This window comes from Dromaius novaehollandiae, chromosome 10, assembly GCF_036370855.1.
Source record: "Dromaius novaehollandiae isolate bDroNov1 chromosome 10, bDroNov1.hap1, whole genome shotgun sequence".
In the NCBI taxonomy this organism is placed as follows: Eukaryota; Metazoa; Chordata; class Aves; order Casuariiformes; family Dromaiidae; genus Dromaius; species Dromaius novaehollandiae.
Window position 1 is genome coordinate 906,306 of NC_088107.1, and position 891 is coordinate 907,196.

An 891-nucleotide genomic window follows, 5' to 3' on the forward strand; every position below is an offset into this window, starting at 1 on the left:
AATGTGTGCTTTTGGAGGAAAGAAATGCATTTTATTCTTTATTCCTTCAATATCCATGCACCATTTCTTTCTTTCTCCTCTTAGTTCACCAAAGCCATTGATCTCCTCTTCTTGCTTCCTCATCCTAACAAGATTTTGTGGCTGGCAGCTTGAAGACACTTTCACTGCATCATACATACATTGTGTTACGGGATCTCACTGCAACCCTCTCTCCTGTTTAAGGTACTTGGCTGCTCCAGGGATGCAGCAGAACTATTACTTAACTCTTATCACAGAAAAATATAATGAGGCAGTGAAAACTTGTGTGCCTGACTTCACTATCTGCCAGCCCTTACAGAGGAGAAAGAAGCTGGCCAGCTGCTGTGGCCCCAGCTCAGTCCTGAGCTTGAACCCTAGCTCTCAGTTTTGGATGTGTTGTCTTCCTTTTCCCACTTGTGAGACTATATGCCATAGGGATGTAGAAGATTAGTGGTCTGTGGGGTAATCTGATTAAAAATAAATCTTTTATCTCATTATTGTGAGACAAAGAATTAATTCCCACACATAATACTGAAGACCTCACTGAGCACCACATTTCCTCGGAAATATCTTTCGGAAGAGCCGAGACTCCACTCCCCCCTTCACACTTTCTCCCTTCCTGCCCCACATTACTGCCACCCCGCCGTTTTTCTGCCCCGGCGGCCCAGATCCCCTCCCCTCCATCCCCTCAGCCCAACCGCCGCCGCGCGAGGCGCTTCCCGCCTCAGCGGCCCGCCGCGCCCACGCGCCCTCCTCCCGCCCCGCCCCGCGCGCGGCAAGGCTGCGGCACGTGCCCCCCCCCAAAATGGCGCCCCTGGGGCGGGGGGGTGGCTGAGCTCTCGCGAGAGCGGGGGCGGCGGGGGCGGTCTCGCG